Raw genomic sequence first — 26826 nt, forward strand, 5'->3', positions numbered from 1 at the left:
GGAAAATGATGTTGAGGTAGAAGATCAGCCAAGATCTCGTTGAATGGTGGAGCAGGCTGGAGGGCCCGAATGACCTACCCCTGCTCCTATGTTCCTATGTTTTAGCCACCTCTTGCTGGATGCATGAAGGCCCTGTGGGAGATAGAAGACATGAATGAGTACCATCGAGGTAAGAATATTACAAGTTTTCACGATGAATGCGGATCATATTTCATTCAATGTTGACATCAAGTCAACATGCCTTTGTTACCTTTATGATTGGACTATTCCAATGCACTCCTGGCCAGCCTTTTATCTACCCCCATCTGTACACTTGAATTCATCCAAAACTCTGCAGCTCATATCTTCATTTGCATCAAGTCTCGTTGACCTATCATCGCTGTGCTCTTTGACCTACAATGGCTCCCGGTCAAGCAATGGCTCAATATTAATATTCCCATCATTGTTTTCAAGTACCTCCAGAGCCTTGCCCCTCCCTATCTCTGTAATCTCCTCCAGCCCCACAACCCTCTGAGATCTCTGTGCTCCTCCAGTTCTGGCCCTTTGCGTATCCCTGATTTCCATTGCTCCACCATTGGCAGCCGTGCTTTCAGTTGCCTGTGCCCTCAGCTCTGGCATTCCATCCCTAAAACTCTCCACCTCTCTCTCCTCCTTTAAGATGCTCCTTAAAAACTACCTCTTTGACCAAGCTTTTGGTCACCTGGGAAGGCGGTGGTATTGTTGCTGGACTAGTAACCCAGAGACCCAGGGTATTGCTCTGGGGACATGGGTTCAAATCCCACCACAGCAGAAGGTGGAATTTGAATTCAATTAATAAATCTGGAATTAAAAAGCTAGTCTGAGACAGCACCTTCCAAACCCGCAACCTCGACCAACTAGAAGGACAAGGGCAGCAGATGCATGGGAACACCACCACCTGCACGTTCCCCTCCAAGTCACACACCATCCTGACTTGAAACTTTATCGACCGTTTCTTCACTGTCACTGGGTCAAAATCCTGGAACTCCCTCCCTAACAGCACTGTGGGTGTACCTACCCCACATTGACTGCAGCGGTTCAAGAAGGCAGCTCACCACCACCTTCTCAAGGGCAATTAGGGATGGGCAATAAATGCTGGCCTGGCCAGTGATGCCCACATCCCATGAATGAATAAAAAAAATATTTTAAAAACTTGTCCCAATATCTGCCTGTGCTGGGGGCTCCTCTGCTTCCAAAGCAACTCAACTCCCTCTCCACCTACCCTTTCCTCAGCTTCCTCCCTTTGATGACATGGTTCAAGACCACCTCCATCTAGATAATCTTCTGACCTGACAGGGACTGGCCTTCCCATTTCCCACAAGAACGTAAGAAATAGCAGCAGGAGTAGGCCATTCGGCCTTTCGAGCCTGCTCTGTCATTCAATAAGATCATGGCTGATCTGATCTTGGCCTCAACTCTATTTTCCCACTTGCTCCCCATAACCGTTGACTCCCCTAGAGTTCAAAAATCTGTCTAACACAGCCTTGAATATATTCAATGGCCGAGCCTCCACTGCTCTCTGGGGTAGAGAATTCCAAAGATTTCTGCCCCTCTGAGAGAAGAAATTCCTCCTCATCTCCATCTTAAATGGGAGACCCTTTATTTTGAAACTGTGCCCCTAGTTCTAGGTTCCTCTGTGAGGGGAAACAGCCTCTCAGCTAAAGCTGGCATGACCTGTGGCTATGTGGCAGGGGAAGTCGGGGGGTGGGGTGGGTGGCGGATCTGAAACATTCCAACAGCCCATGGCAATCAAACCAATAGAAACTGGCTTCAAAGCAGTGCTTTTGGAGAGCGAGAGAGAGAGAGAGAAAGGCCTGAAGATGAATGAACCTTTTTTTTTGATGGAACGCAGCTACAAACAGACCTTAGCTCTTATTTCTGCAGATTGCCAGGAACCTATTGATCGCACTGAGGCATCAATGGGCAAATCATGACCTCCCTCAACATCAGGACAGGAAAAGAATCATAGAGCACAGAAGGAGGCCATTTGGCCCATCACGTTCTTTGAAAGCGCTATCGAATTTCCCCGTAGCCCTGCAAATTTTCCCCTGTCAAGTATGTATCCCGTTCCCTTTTGAAAGTTACTATTGAATCTGCTACCACCGCCCTTTCAGACAGCGCGTTCCAGATCACAACAACTCGCTGGCTAAGTATTGTTGCCTGTAAACTGTCGCCTCTTTGAATGCTAAAGAGCTGTAACTATCCTCACCTCTTACGGACCCTCATCAATTTGCCGCATCACCAGCTTCTAGAAATAATTTGGCCATCTCTAATTGAATTCATGAAAGAACAACACAGAAAACCCAGATGTTTTAAGCTATGTGCAGATTTAAAGCCTACTAGAGGTCAAACGTTGTCAAACACAGGAGGAGGCCATTCAGCCCCGTGATACTGTTCCCCCAATTCAATTAGCTTGTGGCTTATCTGTACTCTATTTCTGCTTCTCATAATACCCTTTGTCTCACAAAAATCTATCAATCTCAGTTTTGGAGTATTCAATTGATCCCCAATTTTTTGGGGGGAGTGAGTTCCAGATTTCCACCCTCCCCCACCTTTGTGTGAAGAAGGGCTTCCTGACATCACCCCTGAACGGCCTGGCTCTAATTTTAAGGTTCTGCCCCCTTGTTCTGGACTCCCCCCCACCAGAGGAAATAGTTTCTCTCTATTGACCCTATCAACTCCTTTAATCATCGTAAACACCTCAATTAGATCACCACTTAATCTTCGATACTAAATGAATACAAGCCTAGCCTCTTCCTGAAACTCTGCAGTGCCATGTGGTGACGACACGCCCTCAGCACTGTTGGGTAATGAGCCCCAGGATGCTGACCCACCTACGGGTGCAAATTTCTGGAGTGGGATTTGAGCTCCTAACCTTCTGACTGGATGTCACCAGCTGAGCCAACCTGACCTTGTAGATTGCTAACAATTGTCCTCCCACTCTCTCTTCCTGTGAGCTCCAGTCATCCTCTGGGATCTTGCCCAAGTGGCGAATGCTCATTTGTGAGCTTAGGCTGTGAATGCTGTGGAAACTGTTCAACTGCGGGTGGCATCACAATGAGGCCCGATCCTGTCATTGTGTAATGACAGCGGGGACATGATTAGTGTGCAGGGACATCCTTCCTGCATCTACCCTGTCGAGCCCTGGGTTCACCCCTTCCTAGCTCAAGGACACTGGTCGACTGCAGCCGTGCTGCTGGTTGCCCCGGTTGGGGTTGGCTTAACCCGGCACAGAGTCGCAAAGGAACCTGGGGCCTTCTGGTCCTTGTGGGCTTGCATTACACTGGAGTAGGGATGCTTCAACTGGCCTCAGTACTGCTGGATTTAGGAGAGGGCGTCAGCCACATGGGGTAGGGGTTAAGGAAGGAAGTGGATGGGGGAGGGACGCCAGTGGGATTCCACGTCTGATCGCTATCTAAAGACACCCTGCTGGAAATTGCATGGGGTTGGACCTTGAGAGAGATGACAGGATTAGCTCTTACTCTGTGATGCCTCCCACAGTCGAAGGGCCAGGCAATTTCCCCCTCGCCATAAAGCACAGCCAACCAGGCAAGGTACAAGGGGCAGCCACGGGGAGAGAAGTGGGAACTCAGGGCACCTTCCACTGAGTGGAAAGAAGCATTGAGACCTTCAGGAAGACGAAAACAGCCACCGCTTTCTAGCGGCTTTTGAGGTGCAGTGTCAGAACCAGAATTGCAACGAGTAGCAGGGAATGAATGACGGATTTCCCCTTTGCGTTTGATTTCATGCCACGGGGGAGTCATTAACTCACTGGGACGCCGGAACCACAAGGTAGAACGTGCTGTCAGAGCTTGACATTTGTGTAATGGTCCTTGGGTTAAAGTAATTCACTAGCTGTGGCCTGGTTAATGACAAGGAGTCTCCTGGGTTTAATTCAACACAATTAGTTTGCTTACTGACATTCCCACAGCCAGTTGTAAATGACATGTCCACAAAGATGCAGATGGGCTCCTGACATTAATACATTATTCTTCACTCATCCAAAAGAACTTGCATTTTTATAGCACCATTGATGACCTCAGGATGTCCCTAAGCGCTGCACAGCCACTTTTGAAGTGCAGTCACTGTTGTAGGAAGCAGGGCAGCCAATTTGTGCACAGCAAGCTCCCACAGACAACAATGTGATAAACACCAGATCATCTGTTTTATTGATGCTGGTTGAGGGATAAATATTGGCCAGGACACCGGGGAGAACTCCCCCTGCTCTTCTTTGAAATAGTGCCATGGGATCTTTTACATCCACCCGAGCAGGCAGACAGAGCCTCAGTTTAACATCTCATCCGAAAGACAGTGCCTACGACAATGCAGCACACCCTCGGCACTGCACTGGATCGTCAGCGTCGATTTTTGTGCTCAAGTCCTGGAGTGGGTCTTGAACCCACAGCCTTCTGACTCAGAGGCAAGAGCATATTTTATAAAAAAATCTAATTTGGCACTCTCGAAATAGAAAGGATATACTGGATGGTTTTGGACCGAATCTATTTGGCTTGAGTTAAGGAACAGAAGGGGAGCTGTTAACATTGCTGGGAAGTTTATAGACTCCAACAGTGAGAAGGAGATAGATGAGCAAATTTGTTGGCAAATTTCAAAAGGCATGCAGCAAAAATAGAGTAGTAATATGAGGAAACATTAATTACCTAATCTAGACTGGGTAAAACACAGTGAAAGGGTAGGGAAGGAAATGACTTGCTGCTTTGTGCCCAAGACAACATTCTCAATCAATATGGCTCCAGTCCACTAAAGAACTTGGTTCAGATTCTGCGAAATGAAGTAAGGAAAGTGCAGGGTGCTACAGTACGAGAGTATCTAGCTAACAGTAATTCAATTTAGAGTAATTGTGGAAAGGGACCAGGCAGAGGACATGGGTAAAGTATTGAGTACTTTGCATCTGTCTTCGTAAAAGAAGTGGATGATTTGAAGGTTCCACTATAAGAGGAGAAGGATGTTATGGACAGGTTTGTAATAGATAGAGAAGACATACTAAAATATCAGCATTATTGAAATTGGTAAGGCAACTGACCCAGATGGAATGCACCTGAGATTGCTGGAAGAAGCAAAGGTAGAAATAGTGGATGTGTTGATTGCAATCTTTCAATTCTCATTGGATACAGGAGTAGTGCTGGAGGATTGTTAATATTATAGCATGGTTCAAGAAAGAAGAGATGGATAAACCAGGAAACTACAGGCCGGTCAGCCTAACATCAGCGATGGGGATGTTATTGGAAACCATTATCAGGGACAAAATAAACCTTCATTTGGAAAGGCACGGGTTAATCAAGGAGAGCCAGCATGGATTTGTTAAAAGCCTGACTAACTTGTTGAACTGTTTGACGGTGTAACAGGAAGGTTCATCGAGGTAGCGCAGTAGATGTTGTACGGTCTTTTGGAAGGCATTCAACAACGTGCCACATAGGAGGCATTATAAAGTTTGCAGATGATAGGAAACTTGGAAAAGTAGTAGATAGTGATGAGGATAGTTATAAACTTCAGCATAACATAGGATGGTGAAGTGCAGAGAAGTGTGAAGTGATGCACTTTGGAAGGATTAATATAGAAAGACAGTATACTATAAAAGGCACAATTCTTTTTCATTCTTTCATGGGATGTGGGCATCACTGGCAAACCAGCCTTTGTTGCCCATCCTGGAGAAGGTGGTGGTGAGCTGCCTTCTTGAACCGCTGCAGCCCATCTGGTGCAGGTACACCCACAGTGCTGTTAGGGAGGGAGTTCCAGGATTTTGACCCAGTGACAGTGAAGAAATGGCAATATAGTTCCAAGTCAGGATGGTGTGTGAGTTGGAGGGGAACGTGCAGGTGGTGGTGTTCCCATGCATCTGCTGTCCTTGTTCTTCTAGGTGGAAGAGGTCACAAGTTTGGAAGATGTTGTCGAAGGAGGTGTGATGAGTTGCTGCAGTGCATCTTGTAGATGGTACACACTGCTGCCACTGTGCACCAGTGGTGGAGGGAGTGAATGTTGAAGGTGGTGGATGGGGTGAATGTTTGTGGATGGGGTGTCGATCAAGCAGGCTGCTTTGTCCCGGATGGTGTCATGCTTCATGAGTGTTGCTGGAGCTGCACTTATCCAGGCAAGTGGAGAGTATTCCATCACACTCCTGACTTGTGCCTTGTAGATGGTGGATAGGATTTGGGAAGTCAGGAGGTGAGTTACTTGCCACAGAATTCCCAGTTTCTCACCTGCCCTTGTAGGCACAGTATTTATGTGGCTGGTCTAGTTCAGTTTCTGGTCAATGGTAACCCCAGGGTGTTGATAGTGGGGGATTCAGCGATGGTAGTTGAATGTCAAGGCAGATGGTTAGATTCTCTCTTGTTGGAGATGGTCATTGCCTGGCACTTGGGTGGCACGAATGTTTATTTATTTATAGATACAACACTGAAACAGGTCCTTCGGCCCACCGAGTCTGTGCCGACCAACAACCACCCATTTATACTAACCCTACAGTAATCCCACACTCCCTATCACTAGGGGCAATTTACAACAGCCAATTTACCTATCACCTGCAAGTCTTTTGGATGTGGGAGGAAACCGGAGCACCCGGCGAAAACCCACGCAGACACAGGGAGAACTTGCAAACTCCGCACAGGCAGTACCCAGAATCGAACCCGGGTCCCTGGAGCTGTGAGGTTGCGGTGCTAACCACTGCGCCACTGTGCCGCCCATTTATCAGCCCAAGCATGAATGTTGTCCAGTTCTTGCTGCATATGGACATGAACTGTTTCAGTTTCTGAAGAGTTGCGAATGGTGCTGAACATCGTGCAATCATCAGCAAACATCATCACTTCTGACCTTATGATGGCTGGAAGATCATTGATGACGTAGCTGGTTGGGCCTAGGACACTACCCTGAGGAACTCCTACAGCGATGCCCAGGGGCTGAGATGATTGGCCTCCAACAACCACAACCATCTTCCTTTGTGCTAGGTATGACTCCAACCAGTGGAGAGTTTTCCCCCTGATTCCCATTGAGCTCAGTTTGGCTAGGGCCCCTTGATGCCGCACTCAGTCAAATATTGCCTTGCTGTCCGGGGCAATCACTCTCACCTCACATCACTTTTGAAAAGGATAGAGACATTGGTGTCCATATACACAAATCCTTAAAGGTGCCAGGGCTGATTGATAAGGTGGTTAAAAAAAGCATAAGCGTTACTCGGTTTATGAATTGAGGAATACAATATTAAAGGAAAGAGATTTTTATAACTTGCTGGTTAGGCCTCAGCTGGAGTATTGTGGACAATTCTGGACACCACTCTTCAGGAAAGATGCAAAGGCCTTAGAAAGGGCATGGAGGAGGTTTACCAGGATGTTACCAATGATGAGGGACTTCAGTTATGAGGAAAGGTTGGTAAAATTAGGACTGTTCTCCTTGGAACGGACAAGATTAAAAGGAGATCGAATAAAGGTTTTCAAGATGATGAGAGGCTTTGATCGGGCAGAGAGAGAAAAACTGTTCCCTGCGGTGAGTGGGTCAATAACCAGAGGTCGTAGATTCAAAACCATTGGCAAGAGGGGAGATGAGGAGAAATTTTTTTGGGATTCGGAATGCTCAAACGTAAAATGTGGTGGAAGCTGATTCTATAAATAACTTTCCAAGGGAGTTGGATGGGTATTTGAGGATGAGGAATTTAAAGGGTTACGGACAAACAGCGGGAATATGGGACTAAGCATGACTGTTCTTTCAAAGAGCCAGCACAGGCACGATGGGCTGAATAGCCTCCTCCTGTGCTGTACATTTCTCTGACTCTCACCAACATCACTTAAAAGATTACTTGTTAATTTATTCCATATGCTGGTGGGATCTTGTGCACAATTGATGGCAATGCTTTGTCTCGGTGACAATAGTTGCCCTGACTCCCAAAGTCATTGGTGGACAGTGAAGCACTCTGGGGCATTGTTAGGATATGAATGGTGCTGAATAAAGGCCAGTTCTGCCCCATTCCCTCTAAAGCTGGCGCACCCCATGCTTTGGCACAAGTCTCCCAGATAGTTCCTGATGTATATGAGAATAGAAATGAATGCGAGAATTCTCAGGCGTTGGAGATGTGTGAGCAACAACTCAAAGATGTCACTGCTTCGCTGCTGATTGCAGCAAACAACCGTCTCACATTATCACAGAATCATGAATTGATACAACACAGAAGGAGGCCATTCGGCCTATCAAGATTGTGCCAGCTCTTCGAAAGAGCTATCCAATTAATCCCACTACCCTGCTATAGAATCACAGAACGATACAGTACAAAAGGCAGCTATTCGACCAGAAGGATAATTGAAATTATGGTGAAGGCTCGTGAAGGACCTAAGTTTATATTTCACGAGTTAGCACTGGGAATGTTGGGAGCGTGTATTGGTATTCAAGAGTGGAGATTCTGTATCTAACCCCGTGTTGTACCTGTCCTGGGAGTATTTGATGGGGACAGTGTAGAGGGAGCTTTACCCTGTATCTAACCCCGTGCTGTACCTGTCCTGGGAGTGTTTGATGGGGACAGTATAGAGGGAGCTTTACTCTGTATCTAACCCTGTGCTGTACCTGTCCTGGGAGTGTTTGATGGGGACAGTGTAGAGGGAGATTTACTCTGTATCTAACCCCGTGCTGTACCTGTCCTGGGAGTGTTTGATGGGGACAGTGTAGAGGGAGCTTTACTCTGTATCTAACCCTGTGCTGTACCTGTCCTGGGAGTGTTTGATGGGGACAGTGTAGAGGGAGATTTACTCTGTATCTAACCCCCGTGCTGTATCTGTCCTGGGAGTATTTGATGGGGACAGTGTAGAGGGAGCTTTACTCTGTATCTAACCCCCATGCTGTACCTGCCCTGGGAGTCACAGCAAAATCATGAACTTGTTTTCCACATTGGGCTCCTTTTACTGCGTTATTGTGTAGCCGGTGATGTTTTGTGGGCTTTATCTATCTGCTGTCCTCTCAGTGATGGAGTCTGACGTTTCTTTATTGGTACTGCAGCCTAGCTGTAATAAAATGAAGTATATTGCCTCTGAAATTCATTTATAAATAGCCACTGATGTGCTTTGTTTCAAGGAGAGCTTACTTGAAGCTAATCTGATTGTGCTGGCTCTTTGCCAGCTGCATTTAATAAGTTAGAATGAGACCATTTGTTTTTGTGCAGCTTCCTAAACTTAAATACACAGGAGGAGCCCGCCTGGGCCTATAAGTGTGAGCTGACGGGTGTGTGAGTAGCATTAGACCATCATGAATGTATAGGCCTGGGTGGGTGCGGATGTCAGTAGTTGTGTGTGCTTGTGTTTCAGAGTTGGTTGTGGGTGTGTCATTTAGTGCCTAAGTTTGAGTGTGTGAATGTAAGTGAACTAGAACATAAGAACATAAGAAATGGGAGCAGGAATAGGCCATTCGGCCCCTCAAACCAGCCCCGCCATTCAATAAGATCATGGCTGATGTGCCCCAGACCTCAACTCCTCTGTCGTGCCAGCTCCTCATAGCCCTCAACTCCTCGATATTTCAAAAACCTATCTACCTCCTCTTTAAACACTTTCAGTGATCTAGCCTCCACAACTGTCTGGGGTAGAGAATTCCAGACAGTCATTGTCTGTAGAGAGCATGCTTGGATGAGAATGTGTAACTGGATTTTTCCCTCCCCCAGCGGAGACTGGGCAAGGGGGGCAATTAAAGTGGAACAGTGGGTTTAACCATTCACCACCCCGTCCACGCCCAATTGGCGACTGGATTTCTAAATTGCAGGTGACAGGGTCACTCACCTGAACCAAAGGGTCCTCTTTAAATATACAGGTCACCTTCTGATGATGCTGACTTGCTAAGTGTCTAGGATGAATACACAGAACAAAAGGGGAGTAGGAGAGAGAATACAGGATCAGTGAGAAGTAGACCCCAGTGAGGAGATGGTCCCAGAGAGGAGATGGTCCCAGTAAGGAGATGGGCTCAGTGAGGAGACAGGAACAGTGAGGAGATGGGATCAGTGAGGAGACAGGAACAGTGAGGAGATGGGATCAGTGAGGAGAAGGTCTCAGCGATGAGATGGTCTCAGTGAGGAGATGGGCCCAGTGTGGAGATGGGCTTTGTGAGGAGACAGGAACAGCGAGGAGATGACCCCAGTGAGGAGGTGGTCTCAGAGAGGAGATGGGCCAAGTGTGGAGATGGGCTTCGTGAGGAGACAGGAACAGTGAGGAGATGGGATCAGTGAGGAGATGGGAGTGTGGAAACAGAGCTCAGTGAGGAGATAGTCTCAGGGAGGAGACGGCCACAGGGAGGAGATTGTCTCAGTGAGGAGATGGTCCCAGTGAATAGTGGAGTTCTGTGTGGAGACGGAGATCGACATGACTGTTCCCTGAGGTGACTGAACATCATTCATCCTAATTCGGGAGATAATAATTTATACTTAATTTATTATAATTAGATGTTGTTGTGCGGCCGAAGGAGTTATCTAATTCAAATTAAAATTGGAAATTATAACTCCCTTGAAGTGTGCCTAGATATTCTTCAATATCCATATCTGTTTGGGTTTACAGAAAATAATGTTAATTTTAACATAATTAAAGTGATTGTACACCACACTTTTAAATTATAACAAATTGCATGTGCTTAAACTAATAGTTCCTGTGTCTTAGAGACCAGCAGTTTCCGAGATTTAATCCCGAGTCTCTGCTGCTCGCTGGTTCTCAGGAAATACAGCGCAAGCTTTTTAATTGTCCTCAGTGCCAAGTAGAGGGTGCAATCAGTCTGGTTCCTCTCCAGGCAACTGCCTTCCATGATGGAATAGCTGTAAATGCCTGCTCGCTTGAGCTGCATATAGATTTGGCTGATATGCTGGAGGACACATTGTGCCTGTAGATTCTGTAATGCAGCCAGATTCAGTACTGTCAGAAGTGGAAGAGCCAGGGAATAAAATTCTAACAAATATTTAACAGCATGTCTTGTATAAAACACGCTCCAAACTGTGAGTCACACGCCAGCTGTGAGTTATTCTGAATATAACACAATCCAGCTGTGAGTTATTCTGTATATAACACAATCCAGCTGTGAGTTATTCTGTATATAACACAATCCAGCTACGAGTTATTCTGTATATAACACAATCCAGCTGTGAGTTATTATGCACGGAACACAATCCAGCTGTGAGTTATTCTGTATATAACACAATCCAGCTGTGGGTTATTCTGTATATAACACAATCCAGCTGTGAGTTATTATGCATGTAACACAATCCAGCTGTGAGTTATTCTGTACATAACACAATCCAGCTGTGAGTTATTCTGTATATAACACACTCCAGCTATGAGTTATTCTGTATATAACACACTCCAGCTGTGTGTTATTCTGTATAGAACACAATCCAGCTGTGAGTTATTCTGTATATAACAAAATCCAGCTGTGAGTTATTCTGCATGTAACACAATCCAGCTGAGAGTTATTCTGCATAGAACACACTCCAGCTGTGAGTTATTCTGTATATAACACAATCCAGCTGTGAGTTATTCTGTATATAACACAATCCAGCTGTGAGTTATTGTGCATGTAACACACTCCAGCTGTGAGTTATTCTGTATATAACACAATCCAGCTGTGAGTTATTGTGCATGTAACACAATCCAGCTGTGAGTTATTCTGTATATAACACAATCCAGCTGTAAGTTATTCTGTATATGGAACAATCCAGCTGTGAGTTATTCTGTATATAACACACTCCAGTTGTGAGTTATTCTGTACAGAACACACTCCAGGTGTGAGTTATTCTGCATATAACACACTCCAAGTGTATGTTATTCTGTACATAAAACAATCCAGCTGTGAGATATTCTGTATGTAACACACTCCAGATGTGTGTTATTCTGTATATAACACACTCCAGATGTGAGTTATTCTATGTATAACACAATTCAGCTGTGGGTTATTCTGATTATAACACAATCCAGCTGTGTATTATTCTGTATATAACACAATCCAGCTGTGGGTTATTCTGTTAATAACACACTCCAGCAGTGATTTATTCTATATATAACACACTCCAGCTGTGGGTTATTCTGATTATAACACAATCCACCTGGATGTTATCATGCACATAACACAAAGAGGCTGTGAGATATTCTGTATATAACACACTCCAGCTCTGAGTTATTCTGTATATAACACAATCCAGCAGTGAGTTATTCTGGATATAACACAATCCAGCTGTGAGTTATTCTGCGTGTAACACAATACAGCTGTGAGATATTCTGTATATAACACACTCCAGCTGTGAGTTATTCTGTCTTTAACACAATCCAGCTGTGAGTTATTCTGTATTTAACACAATCCAGATGTGAGTTATTCTGAATATAACACACTCCAGCTGTGAGTTATTCTGTATATAACACACACTTGCTGTGAGTTATTCTGTATATAACACACTCCAGCTGTGAGTTATTCTGCATATAACACACTCCAGCTGTGGGTTATTCTGTATATAACACACTCCAGCGGTGAGTTATTCTGTACATAACACACTTCAGTTGTGAGTTATTCTGTATATAACACACACCAGTTGTGAGTTATTCTGTGTATAACACACTCCAGCTGTGAGTTATTCTGTTAATAACACACTCCAGCAGTGATTTATTCTATATATAACACACTCCAGCTGTGAGTATTCTGTTTATAACACACTCCAGCTGTGGGTTATTCTGTTAATAACACACTCCAGCAGTGATTTATTCTGTTTATAACAATCTCCAGCTGTGAGTTATTTTCTATATAACACACTCCAGCAGTGATTTATTCTGTTTATAACAATCTCCAGCTGTGAGTTATTTTCTATATAACACACTCCAGCTGTGAGTTATTCTGTTTATAACAATCTCCAGCTGTGTGTTATTTTCTATATAACACACTCCAGCAGTGAGTTATTCTATATATAACACACTCCAGCTGTGAGTTATTCTGTTTATAACAATCTCCAGCTGTGAGTTATTTTCTATATAACACACTCCAGCTGTGAGTTATTCTGTTTATAACAAACTCCAGCTGTGTGTTATTTTCTATAAAACACACTCCAGCTGTGAGTTATTCTGCTTCTAACAAACTCCAGCTGTGTGTTACTTTCTGTATAACACACTCCAGCTGTGGGTTATTCTGTTAATAACACACTCCAGCAGTGATTTATTCTATATATAACACACTCCAGCTGTGGGTTATTCTGTTAATAACACACTCCAGCAGTGATTTATTCTGTATATAACACACTCCAGCAGTGATTTATTCTATATATAACACACTCCAGGTGTGGGTTATTCTGTATATAACACACTCCAGCTGTGGTTTATTCTGTTAATAACACACTCCAGCAATGATTTATTCTGTATATAACACACTCCAGCAGTGATTTATTCTATATATAACACACTCCAGCTGTGGGTTATTCTGTATATAACACACTCCAGCTGTGGTTTATTCTGTTAATAACACACTCCTGCAGTGAGTTATTCTGTATATAACACACTCCAGCTGTGGGTTATTCTATATATAACACACTCCAGCTGTGGTTTATTCTGTATATAACACACTCCAGCTGTGGTTTATTCTGTTAATAACACACTCCTGCAGTGAGTTATTCTGTATATAACACACTCCAGCTGTGGGTTATTCTGTATATTACACACTCCAGCTGTGGGTTATTCTGTAAATAATACACTCCAGCAGTGATTTATTCTGTATATAACACACTCCAGCAATGATTTATTCTATATATAACACACTCCAGCTGTGGTTTATTCTTAATATAACACACTACAGCTGTGGGTTATTCTGTTAATAACACACTCCAGCAGTGATTTATTCTATATATAACACACTCCAGCTGTGGGTTATTCTGTTAATAACACACTCCAGCAGTGATTTATTCTATATATAACACACTCCAGCTGTGGGTTATTCTATATAGAACACAATCCAGCTGTGGGTTATTCTGATTATAACACAATCCACCTGGATGTTATCATGCACATAACACAAAGAGGCTGTGAGATATTCTGTATATAACACACTCCAGCTCTGAGTTATTCTGTATATAACACAATCCAGCAGTGAGTTATTCTGGATATAACACAATCCAGCTGTGAGTTATTCTGCGTGTAACACAATACAGCTGTGAGATATTCTGTATATAACACACTCCAGCTGTGAGTTATTCTGTCTTTAACACAATCCAGCTGTGAGTTATTCTGTATTTAACACAATCCAGATGTGAGTTTTTCTGAATATAACACACTCCAGCTGTGAGTTATTCTGTATATAACACACACTTGCTGTGAGTTATTCTGTATATAACACACTCCAGCTGTGAATTATTCTGCATATAACACACTCCAGCTGTGGGTTATTCTGTATATAACACACTCCAGCGGTGAGTTATTCTGTACATAACACACTTCAGTTGTGAGTTATTCTGTATATAACACACACCAGTTGTGAGTTATTCTGTGTATAACACACTCCAGCTGTGAGTTATTCTGTTAATAACACACTCCAGCAGTGATTTATTCTATATATAACACACTCCAGCTGTGAGTATTCTGTTTATAACACACTCCAGCTGTGGTTTATTCTGTTAATAACACACTCCAGCAGCGATTTATTCTGCTTATAACAATCTCCAGCTGTGAGTTATTTTCTATATAACACACTCCAGCAGTGATTTATTCTGTTTATAACAATCTCCAGCTGTGAGTTATTTTCTATATAACACACTCCAGCTGTGAGTTATTCTGTTTATAACAATCTCCAGCTGTGTGTTATTTTCTATATAACACACTCCAGCAGTGAGTTATTCTATATATAACACACTCCAGCTGTGAGTTATTCTGTTTATAACAATCTCCAGCTGTGAGTTATTTTCTATATAACACACTCCAGCTGTGAGTTATTCTGTTTATAACAAACTCCAGCTGTGTGTTATTTTCTATAAAACACACTCCAGCTGTGAGTTATTCTGCTTCTAACAAACTCCAGCTGTGTGTTACTTTCTGTATAACACACTCCAGCTGTGGGTTATTCTGTTAATAACACACTCCAGCAGTGATTTATTCTATATATAACACACTCCAGCTGTGGGTTATTCTGTTAATAACACACTCCAGCAGTGATTTATTCTGTATATAACACACTCCAGCAGTGATTTATTCTATATATAACACACTCCAGGTGTGGGTTATTCTGTATATAACACACTCCAGCTGTGGTTTATTCTGTTAATAACACACTCCAGCAGTGATTTATTCTGTATATAACACACTCCAGCAGTGATTTATTCTATATATAACACACTCCAGCTGTGGGTTATTCTGTATATAACACACTCCAGCTGTGGTTTATTCTGTTAATAACACACTCCTGCAGTGAGTTATTCTGTATATAACACACTCCAGCTGTGGGTTATTCTGTATATTACACACTCCAGCTGTGGGTTATTCTGTAAATAATACACTCCAGCAGTGATTTATTCTGTATATAACACACTCCAGCAATGATTTATTCTATATATAACACACTCCAGCTGTGGTTTATTCTATATATAACACACTACAGCTGTGGGTTATTCTGTTAATAACACACTCCAGCAGTGATTTATTCTATATATAACACACTCCAGCTGTGGGTTATTCTGTTAATAACACACTCCAGCAGTGATTTATTCTATATATAACACACTCCAGCTGTGGGTTATTCTATATAGAACACAATCCAGCTGTGGGTTATTCTGTTAATAACACACTCCAGCAGTGATTTATTCTGCATATAACACAATCCAGCAGTGATTTATTCTGTTAATAACACTCTCCAGCAGTGATTTATTCTGTATATAACACACTCCAGCTGTGGGTTATTCTGTAAATAACACACTCCAGCAGTGATTTATTCTGTATATAACACAATCCAGCAGTGATTTATTCTGTTAATAACACTCTCCAGCAGTGATTTATTCTGTATATAACACACTCCAGCTGTGGGTTATTCTATATATAACACACTCCAGCTGTGGGTTATTCTGTAAATAACACACTCCAGCAGTGATTTATTCTATATATAACACACTCCAGCTGTGGGTTATTCTATATATAACACACTCCAGCTGTGGGTTATTCTATATATAACACACTCCAGCTGTGGGTTATTCTGTAAATAACACACTCCAGCAGTGATTTATTCTATATATAACACACTCCAGCTGTGGGTTATTCTATATATAACACACTCCAGCTGTGGGTTATTCTGTTAATAACACACTCCAGCAGTGATTTATTCTATATATAACACACTCCAGCTGTGGGTTATTCTATATATAACACACTCCAGCTGTGGGTTATTCTGTTAATAACACACTCCAGCAGTGATTTATTCTATATATAACACACTCCAGCTGTGGTTTATTCTATATATAACACACTCCAGCTGTGGGTTATTCTATATATAACACACTCCAGCTGTGGGTTATTCTATATATAACACACTCCAGCTGTGGTTTATTCTATATATAACACACTCCAGCTGTGGGTTATTCTATATATAACGCACTCCAGCTGTGGGTTATTCTATATAGAACACAATCCAGCTGTGGGTTATTCTGTTAATAACACACTCCAGCAGTGATTTATTCTGCATATAACACAATCCAGCAGTGATTTATTCTGTTAACAACACTCTCCAGCAGTGATTTATTCTATATATTACACACTCCAGCTGTGGGTTATTCTGTTAATAACACACTCCAGCTGTGGGTTATTCTATATATAACACACTCCATCTCTGAGTTATTCTATATAGAACACAATCCAGCTGTGGGTTATTCTGTTAATAACACTCTCCAGCAGTGATTTATTCTATATATTACACACTCCAGCTGTGGGTTATTCTGTTAATAACACACTCCAGCAGTGATTTGTTCTATATATAACACACTGCAGCTGTGAGTTATTCTATATATAACACAATCCAGCTGTGGGTTATTCTGTTAAAAACACACTCCAGCAATGATTTATTCTGCATATAACACACTCCAGCAGTGATTTATTCTATATATAACACACTCCAGCTCTGAGTTATTCTGTTAATAACACACTCCAGCTGTGATTTATTCTCTATATAACACACTCCAGCTCTGAGTTATTCTGTATGTAACACAATCCAGCAGTGATTTATTCTCTATATAACACACTCCAGCTCTGAGTTATTCTGTATGTAACACAATCCAGCAGTGATTTATTCTCCATATAACACACTCCAGCTCTGAGTTATTGTGTTAATGACACAATCCAGCAGTGATTTATTCTATATATAACACACTCCAGCTATGGGTTATTTTGTTAATAACACACTCCAGCAGTGATTTATTCTGCATATAACACACTCCAGCTGTGGGTTATTCTGTTAATAACACACTCCAGCAGTGATTTATTCTGCATATAACACACTCCAGCTGTGGGTTATTCTGTTAATAAGACACTCCAGCAGTGATTTATTCTGTTAATAACACACTCCAGCTGTGGGTTATTCTATATATAACACAATCCAGCTGTGAGTTATTCTGCATATAACACAATACAGCTGTGAGATATTCTGTATATAACACAATCCAGCTGTGAGTTATTCTGTATATAACACAATCCAGCTGTGAGTTATTCTGTCTTTAACACAATCCAGATGTGAGTTATTCTGAATATAACACACTCCAGCTGTGAGTTATTCTGTATATAACACACACTTGCTGTGAGTTATTCTGTATATAACACACTCCAGCGGTGAGTTATTCTGTACATAACACACTCCAGTTGTGAGTTATTCTGTATATAATACACACCAGTTGTGAGTTATTCTGTATATAACACACTCCAGCAGTGATTTATTCTATATATAACACACTCCAGCTCTGAGTCATTCTGTATATGACACACTCCAGCTCTGAGTTATTCTGTATAGAACACAGTCCAGCTGTGAGTTATTCTGTATATAACACACTCCAGCTCTGAGTCATTCTGTATATGACACACTCCAGCTCTGAGTTATTCTGTATATAACACACTCCAGCAGTGATTTATTCTCTATATAACACACTCCAGCTCTGAGTTATTCTGTATATAACACACTCCAGCAGTGATTTATTCTATATATAACACACTCCAGCTGTGAGTTATTCTGTATATAATACACTCCAGCAGTGATTTATTCTATATATAACACACTCCAGCTCTGAGTTATTCTGTATATAACACACTCCAGCTGTGAGTTATTCTATATCTAACACACTCCAGCAGTGACTTATTCTATATATAACACACTCCAGCTCTGAGTTATTCTGTATATAACACACTCCAGCTGTGAGTTATTCTATATATAACACACTCCAGCTCTGAGTTATTCTGTATATAACACACTCCAGCAGTGATTTATTCTATATATAACACACTCCAGCTCTGAGTTATTCTGTATATAACACACTCCAGCTCTGAGTTATTCTGTATATAACACACTCCAGCAGTGATTTATTCTATATATAACACACTCCAGCTCTGAGTTATTCTGTATATAACACACTCCAGCTCTGAGTTATTCTGTATATAACACACTCCAGCTGTGAGTTATTCTGTATATAACACACTCCAGCTCTGAGTTATTCTGTATATAACACACTCCAGCTGTGAGTTATTCTGTATATCACACACTCCAGCTGTGAGTTATTCTGTATATAACACACTCCAGCTCTGAGTTATTCTGTATATAACACACTCCAGCTGTGAGTTATTCTGTATATAACACACTCCAGCTCTGAGTTATTCTGTATATAACACAATCCAGCAGTGATTTATTCTCTATATAACACACTCCAGCTCTGAGTTATTCTGTATATACCGCACTCCAGCTCTGAGTTATTCTGTATATAACACACTTCAGCTCTGAGTTATTCTATATATAACACACTCCAGCTCTGAGTTATTCTGTATATAACACACTCCAGCTGTGAGTTATTCTATATATAACACAATCCAGCTCTGAGTTATTCTGTATGTAACACAATCCAGCTCTGAGTTATTCTGTATATAACACACTCCAGCTCTGAGTTATTCTGTATATAACACACTCCAGCTCTGAGTTATTCTGTATATAACACAATCCAGCAGTGATTTATTCTCTATATAACACACTCCAGCTCTGAGTTATTCTGTATGTAACACAATCCAGCAGTGATTTATTCTATATATAACACACTCCAGCTCTGAGTTATTCTGTATATAACACAATCCAGCAGTGATTTATTCTCTATATAACACACTCCAGCTCTGAGTTATTCTGTATATAACACAATCCAGATCTGAGTTATTCTGTATATAACACACTCCAGCTGTGAGTTATTCTGTATATAACACAATCCAGATCTAAGTTATTCTGTATATAACATACTCCAGCTCTGAGTTATTCTGTATATAACACAATCCAGCAGTGATTTATTCTCTATATAACACACTCCAGCTCTGAGTTATTCTGTATATAACACAATCCAGATCTGAGTTATTCTGTATATAACACACTCCAGCTGTGAGTTATTCTGTATATAACACAATCCAGATCTAAGTTATTCTGTATATAACATACTCCAGGTCTGAGTTATTCTGTATATAACACACTCCAGCTCTGAGTTATTCTGTATATAACACAATCCAGCAGTGATTTATTCTCTATGTAACACACTCCAGCTCTGAGTTATTCTGTATATAACACAATCCAGCAGTGATTTATTCTCTTTATAACACAATCCAGCAGTGATTTATTCTTTATATAACACACTCCAGCTCTGAGTTATTCTGTTAATAACACAATCCAGCAGTGATTTATTCTCTATATAACACACTCCAGCTCTGAGTTATTCTGTTAATAACACAATCCAGCAGTGATTTATTCTCTATATAACACAATCCAGCTCTGAGTTATTCTGTATATAACACAATCCAGATCTGAGTTATTCTGTATATAACACACTCCAGCTGTGAGTTATTCTGTATATAACACAATCCAGATCTAAGTTATTCTGTATATAACATACTCCAGCTCTGAGTTATTCTGTATATAACACACTCCAGCTCTGAGTTATTCTGTATATAACATACTCCAGCTCTGAGTTATTCTGTATATAACACACTCCAGCTCTGAGTTATTCTGTATATAACATACTCCAGCTCTGAGTTATTCTGTATATAACACACTCCAGCTCTGATTTATTCTGTATATAACACACTCCAGCTCTGAGTTATTCTGTATATAACACACTCCTGCTCTGAGTTATTCTGTATATAACATACTCCAGCTCTGAGTTATTCTGTATATAACACACTCCAGCTCTGAGTTATTCTGTATATAACACACTCCAGCTCTGAGTTATTCTGTATATCACACAATCCAGCAGTGATTTATTCTCTTTATAACACAATCCAGCAGTGATTTATTCTGTATATAACACAATCCAGATCTAAGTTATTCTGTATATAACACACTCCAGCTCTGAGTTATTCTGTATATAACACACTCCAGCTCTGAGTTATTCTGTATATAACATACTCCAGCTCTGAGTTATTCTCTATATAACACACTCCAGCTCTGAGTTATTCTGTTAATAACACAATCCAGCAGTGATTTATTCTCTATATAACACACTCTAGCTCTGAGTTATTCTGTTAATAACACAATCCAGCAGTGATTTATTCTCTATATAACCCACTCCAGCTCTGAGTTATTCTGTATGTAACACAATCCAGCAGTGATTTATTCTCTTTATAACACACTCCAGCTCTGAGTTCTTCTGTATGTAACACAATCCAGCAGTGATTAATTCTCTTTATAACACACTCCAGCTCTGAGTTCTTCTGTATGTAACACAATCCAGAAGTGATTTATTCTCTTTATAACACAATCCAGCTCTGAGTTATTCTGTATGTAACACAATCCAGCAGTGATTTATTCTCTTTATAACACAATCCAGCAGTGATTTATTCTCTATATAACACACTCCAGCTCTGAGTTATTCTGTATGTAACACAATCCAGAAATGATTTATTCTCTTTATAACACACTCCAGCTCTGAGTTATTCTGTATATAACACACTCCAGCTCTGAGTTCTTCTGTATATAACACAATCCAGCAGTGATTTATTCTCTATATAACACACTCCAGCTCTGAGTTATTCTGTATATAACACAATCCAGCAGTGATTTATTCTCTATATAACACACTCCAGCTCTGAGTTATTCTGTATATAACACAATCCAGCAGTGATTTATTCTCTTTATAACACAATCCAGCAGTGATTTATTCTGTATGTACAGCACTCCAGCTCTGAGTTATTCTGTTAATAACACAATCCAGCAGTGATTTATTCTATATATAACACACTCCAGCTCTGAGTTATTCTGTTAATAACACAATCCAGCAGTGATTTATTCTGTATATAACACACTCCAGCTCTGGGTTATTCTGTTAATAACACAATCCAGCAGTGATTTATTCTCTTTATAACACAATCCAGCAGTGATTTATTCTGTATCTACAGCACTCCAGCTCTGAGTTATTCTGTTAATAACGCAATCCAGCAGTGATTTATTCTCTATATAACACACTCCAGCTGTGAGGTATTCTGTATATAACACACTCCAGCTGTGAGTTATTCTCTATATAACACACTCCAGCTGTGAAGTATTCTGTATATAACACACTCCAGCTGTGAGTTATTCTGTATTTAACACACTCCCTGTACCGAGGAGGTGCTGTATTATTGGAAGTGCTGTCTTTCGAATGAGACAGTAAACCAAGGTGCTGTCTGTCCTGCCAAGTAGACTTAAAAGGCCTCACGACACTATTGGATGAAGAGCAGGAGAGTTCACCCTGGTGTTCTGGCCAATATTAATCCCTTGACCAACATCAATAAAACTGATTGTCACCTCTTTGCTATTTGTGGGAGCTTGCTGTGCACACATTGACTGCTGCTTTTCCAACATTACAACAGTGACTACACTTCAAAATGACTTCATTGGCTGTGGACTTCTTTGGGACTTTTTGAGCCTGCATATCCGTCAGCATCACTTAGACTGCCTACTTCCAACTCTGCAACATCACTCAACTCCGCTCCACCTCAGCTCATCTGCTGCTGAAGCCCTCATCATGCCTTTGTTACCTCTAGACCTGAATGTTCCAACGCACTCCTGGCCCCATTTTCCACTTTCCATAAACTTAAGCTCCTCCACAACTCTGCTGCCTCTCTAAACCTCTCCGCCTCTCTCTCCTCCTTTAAGGCACTCCTTGAAACCTACCTCGTTGACCAAACCTTCGGTCACCTGTCCTAATGTCTGCTTAGGTGGTTCAGTGTCAAGTTTCATTGGATAATGTTCCTGTGAAGTGCCTTGTGATGTTAAAGGCGCTATATAAATGCAAATCCTTCTAGGTGTTGTTGGAACCCCCATCCGGAGTGTTGACCGTTCCATATCTTGGTTCTTTATTGCACTCCCTGTTTATGTGTTTGACAAAGCTGTGCCTTTGTCAGCCAAGAAGAGTTAAGATGGACTTGTGAATGACCAATTGCCACTGTGGACATTGGGGAGTTTCAGAGGACGAGAAAACTGGGGTAGCAAGTTCCACATTCTCACTGTTATCTGGGTAAAGAGATTTCCCCTGAATTCTCTCTATCGGATTTGTTAGTGACTATCATGTTCTATTCCAGAATGCCAGTTGGTGAAGGATGCTACTGGAACCAATCTTGACTCAGTCTTACATTTATTTACAGAGTAAAACATTACAAGCGTACGTCTCCTAACTCAACCACACCATAATTTAAGTAAGTGTCTCAAGTAAGTCCCCAATTAATGCCCTCCACCTGCATATAATTAAACACAACTGATATATAGTTAACATATATATTGATGACCCCTAGTTGTTGCAAGTGGAACACCTCTATACGACCAAACTCTTTCATAATCTTCAAGACTTCTAGAGAAAAGGGCCCTAGCCTATTCAATCTTTCCCGATGGGTATAACCTCTCAGTTCTGGTATCATTTTATTAAATCTTTTTTGCACATTCTCCGGTTGCCTCTATATCCTTTTTATAATACGGGGAGGAGAACTTCACTTCACATCCAAAAGATGGCACCTCCAACAGTGCAGCACTCCCTCAGTACTGCCTGGATTATGTGCTTAAGTCTCTGGATGGGACTTGAACAGGGAAGCACAGAAAAGTTATGGCACAGAAGAAGGCCATTCGGCCCATTGTGTCTGTGCCAGCCAAAAAGAAATCCAGACTATTTTCCATTCTTGGTCTGCAGCCCTATAGATTACAGAACTTCAAGTGCGTATCCAAGTATTTTTAAAAATGTGATGAGGGTTTCTGCCTCTAACACCCTTTCGTGTAGTGAGTTTCAGACACCCTCTGGGTGAAAAAAATTCTCCTCAATCCCCCTCTATCCCTTCTACCAATTATTTTAAATCTCTGCCCCCTGGTTATTGACCTCTCTGATAAAGGAAACATGTCTTTCCTATCCCTTCTATCAAGGTCCCTCATAATTTTTTACACCTCAATTAAATATCCCCTCCGCCTCCTCTTTTCTAAATAACTTTCTGATGCAGAGGCTAATGAGTTCGACCCACTGACACTGTAAGAGAGAGAAAGAGAGAGGGAGAAATAATTGAAAGAGAGAGTTTGATAAAGAGATAGGAGGGGGAGAAATAGTTGAAAGAGAGATTGATGAAGAGAGATAGGGAAAGAGATAGGAGAGAGAGAAATAGAGAAAGAATTAGCAAGAGACAGAAGAGTATTTCATTAAAATTGAAATTCAAATGCTCTGGATCACAGATACAGCACTGGACGGAGGCTGCACTGCCTGGTCTGATTGATATGCATGTTGTGGACAAGAAACAGTGAGTGAGAGAGACAACGGCACCTTCATGCTCCCTTGTTGTCTGGGACACGAAGACGAAAGCTTTGAAGAGGTAATGAATGGGTTTTCATTTTTCTGGGGCGGGGGGGGGGGGGGGGGGGGAGGGAGGGCGAAGGGGAAGGGGGGGCTGATGAAGGGCTCATCTGTATTCAGGATCCATCGGCACGGGCTATATTTGGGAGACACACAATCTCCTGAGGCTGGTGACTCACCCACTGCAAACCTCTGTGCGTCAGTGCTGCTACGTGGGGGCATTTTGAAAGACCTTTTATAACATTAATTGCAACAGAAAGAGAAAGAGAGAGAGAGAGAGAGAGAGAGAGAGTGAGTGAGAATTTCAAACACACCTCAAGGATTTTGGACCACCTCTCAATGCACCCTTTGCAAAATATATCAAAACTTTAGCACATCAAATGAAAAATAGGTTTTTATTTTAGAACTAAGACCCAGAAGTGAGGTCAGGCAACACTCTGATGAAAGTGGCTTTCTCTGGGCATCTCCCTCAGCCCTGATCTCCTATCACCCTCCCACTGATAGCAGTGTGGAGGCTACATCTGAAAACGTGGGGAACCCCTTTCAGATGGTACGACATTTGTAGGGTCTCCCCCAACCCCTCTCCCCTTGCAAATATTGATGCATTCCTGATGATGCCTCCAGTAATATCAATTATACTGCTCAGATCCCCCTGAGGGATAAAAGAGTAGAAGGATAGGCTGAAAGGGTGAGATGAAGGAAGGGGTGATGAGGAGGCTCATGTGAAGCACAAATGCCAACATGGAGCTGATGGGCCAAATGGCCTGTCTCTGTGCTGTTATTTCTATGCAATATAACACATTCATGGGGATCCCTTGCAAATATTGACATATTTAAAGGGACCCCTTGAAAAATTTGACACCTTTAAATATTGGCACATTTAAAGGGACCTCTGCCAATATTAACACACTCCAGGGGGCCTCTCTCCTGAATGCAGAAAGGCAGTTGCCTAGAAATCACCCTGCAAAGGTGGCAGGCTGGAAATGGAGTGGGTTCTCCTACCCCTCGTCACCTGTTCAATGGAGACATTGACCCAAATCACACAACCTAGGAAACAGAACTGGCACTGACACATTGAATGTGGCACTCGAGCATAGGGCCACCTCCTTTCTGGTCGAATACCGATGCTCAATGTGGACAAGTTTGCAGGAAAGCTCCAGCAAGCAAAAATAACGGGACTGAAACATCAGATGCAGGAAGATCTAGGAATACAGCCAAAGCCAGTTAAGGATCTGATGTCCTCCTGAATCCCCTGAGATGCTCAAAGAAAGATCTGCATTTCTATAGCGCCTTTCACTACCTCTGATGTCCCCAAAGCTCTGCAGGCAGGCCGTGAAGCACTTTTGAAGTGTAGCCACTGTTGTAACGTAGGACAAGCAGCAGTAGAATGGTGCACAGCAAGATCCCGCAAACAGCAACGCAACAATGACCAGATCATCTGTTTTCTTAATGATGCCACTTGAAGGATAAGTATTGGCCCAGGACACCGGGGAGAACCCCCCTGCTCTTCTTTGGAATAGTGCCGCCTGGGATCTTTCTCACCCACCCGAGAGGGCAAACACGGCCTTGGTTTAACGCCTCATCTGAAAGACGGCATCTCCGACAGTGCAGTGTCAGTCTGGAGGGATGGGTTGCACGATCCCTCATCAACTCCATTCTCACCAGCTTCCAGTCACCAACGCCTCAAATTTAAAATCCTTCAACCTCGTGTTTAATACCCTCACAAATGGAATGTTGGTCTTAATCTCAAGCAGGCTGCAATACAAAAGGGTGAAAATTATGGTGCTTGAACGAGGGTCCTGGCATCAGAAAAGGGAGACATTCCACCCCCCCCTTCCCCCGCCCTTACTGTCTCCCACCTCCCCCGTGACCGAAACCCCGTGGGACCTCTCCCGCCCGTGACTACCTTGAGCCTCCGTGGGGTGGGGGCGCTGCAGCTGCCGGCCTCTGATTGGCTGGCAGCTCTCCAAGTGGCGGGACGTCCAGTGATGGGGTCCTAAATCCTATGGAACGCCCGCCGCTGTTTACTTAAGTGCCTGATTGGAACTAAATTCGGTGGGCCTTCTGGAAAAGAGTTATCTTGGCATCAATTTCCCCGATGTTGAAACCCCGACTGCCAGCATAAAATTCCCCCCAAGGGGGCATAAATTAGAGCTAGGTCATTCAGGGTTGAATCAGGAAGTACTTCTTCACACAAAGGGGAGTGGGAATGTGGAACCCTCTCCCCTAAAGGGCTATGGCTGCTGGGAGGGGTCAATTGAAATTTTCAAGCCCGAGATTGATAGATTTTTGTTAGGCAAGTAGTGTGGAGCAAAGACGAGTAAATAGAGTTGAGGTACAGATCAGCCATGATATATTTCAATGGTGGTATAGGCTCGAGGGGCTGAATGGCCGCTTTATGTTGCCTCCCTACCTCTTCATCCCCCTTCTCCTCCTTCCAAATGATCTGATCCCGGACAGGATCGGTGGAAAAAACAGCCCACGATAGGAAACAAAAACAAAATAATGCTGGGAATACTCAGCAGGTCAGGCGGCATCTGTGGAGAGAAAACCTGTAAAATGCCTAGTCAAAAGATGAGTTCCTGGAGTTTGTGTTGAGCTTCACTGGAAGACTGCAGCAGGTCAAGAACAGAAAAATCAGGTTGGGAGCAAGGTGGAAGATTGAGGTGCCATAGGAAAGGGGGAAGGTGTTGGGGGTGACTGAGCAGACCAGGGTGTCATGGAGGGATTGGTACCTTTGGAATGCTGAAAGGGAAAGAGAGGGGAAGATGCGTTGGGTGGTGGCATCACGCTGGAGGTGACGGAAATGGCAG

The 26826-nt window shown here is 42.3% G+C and overlaps 2 protein-coding genes across 2 annotated transcripts in view; one reads left to right on the forward strand and one right to left on the reverse strand.

The window, feature by feature from the left end:
* The window catches only part of LOC137357363 (neurosecretory protein VGF-like), a 50379-nt gene that overhangs the window by 22751 nt on the left and 802 nt on the right, over positions 1-26826 (reverse strand). The window lies entirely within an intron of this gene.
* The window catches only part of LOC137357364 (probable N-acetyltransferase 16), a 60280-nt gene continuing 57406 nt past the window's right edge, over positions 23953-26826 (forward strand). Inside the window, exon 1 of the mRNA XM_068023635.1 lies at positions 23953-24032. The gene's annotated coding sequence lies outside the window, so the exon portion shown is untranslated. The remainder of the gene's footprint in view (positions 24033-26826) is intronic.

Source organism: Heterodontus francisci, chromosome 48 (assembly GCF_036365525.1).
Source record: "Heterodontus francisci isolate sHetFra1 chromosome 48, sHetFra1.hap1, whole genome shotgun sequence".
Lineage (NCBI taxonomy): Eukaryota > Metazoa > Chordata > Chondrichthyes > Heterodontiformes > Heterodontidae > Heterodontus > Heterodontus francisci.